This window comes from Magnolia sinica, chromosome 2, assembly GCF_029962835.1.
Source record: "Magnolia sinica isolate HGM2019 chromosome 2, MsV1, whole genome shotgun sequence".
In the NCBI taxonomy this organism is placed as follows: Eukaryota; Viridiplantae; Streptophyta; class Magnoliopsida; order Magnoliales; family Magnoliaceae; genus Magnolia; species Magnolia sinica.
The window spans coordinates 139,104,730-139,105,800 of NC_080574.1; positions in this window are offsets into that span (position 1 = coordinate 139,104,730).

Genomic DNA, 1,071 nt, shown 5'->3' on the forward strand with positions numbered 1-1,071 from the left:
AGGGTAGTTTGGTCATTAGCTTCAAGAAACATGGCCAAACAGGCATTCCAGCATTTTATCGATGCATAAAATTCAGCACACAATTAATCCAATACTTAAATTAATTTTAGATTTTTTGATTTAGCTTACCAAACGCACCATGAGAACTATACTTAAATTAACTAGATAGCTTAATGAAAACTAGGGTGTACACGAACCGAGGTAGCTCAATTAGCTCACTAGACTCGACTTAACAAAGCTTAATTCGACTTGGATCAATGTTGAGTTCGAGCCGAGTTGAGCTGATGTTTTGAGCTCGAAAATGAGTTCGACATGAGTTCAAGCAGGCTCCAGCTTGACTCGACTCGGATTGAATCCAGCTCGAATCGAACGAGTTCGGTGACTCGGTTACTTTGTCATTGATTTTGCTCACCGAGTGTTTGATAAAATGACTCAACGAAGTGTGGATGGTGGCAAGGAAGGTATCTACAGGAAACAAATACCCTTTTTTTTTCTTGGTTTTTATGTTGCTTAGAAGGTGTTTGATAAAATACTTGTAAAGCCATTGCTTCTATTTCACATACAAATGAGTTTTAAAGGTGCAGTCCAGGTGTTTGTGGAAATGCCTCAATGGCGAACTCGACTCGAACTTGGCCCGAGTTGCTAACCGAACCGAGCTGAGTGGGCTCGTTAGGCTCGAGGACCGAGCCGAGCCAAGTTCGAGTTGAGGTCAGCCAGTGGCCGAGCCGAATCGAGCAAAGGCCAGCTCGACTCGGTTCAACTCAACGTACACTCCTAATGAAAGCTTTTTTTAAAAAAAGGTACTGAGTTCATCACATATGGGTGTTTGAACCCTTGATGATGGTGTTGAAACTCCTTAGAGCCTACCACCGGAGGAAGAGTAAGGAGCCTTTACTTGAACCCTTTACTGAGATGTAAACATGATAATGACTAAGTACTAGTTTATAAAAATCCTAATCAAAACCCATATTATGTTTTGTTTGGTGAAGTCATTATACATGTTAATCAAAATTTTATATTGAAAATAAATATAAAATGGAAAATGGAAAATCATCTTTAATGGGCCAGGTC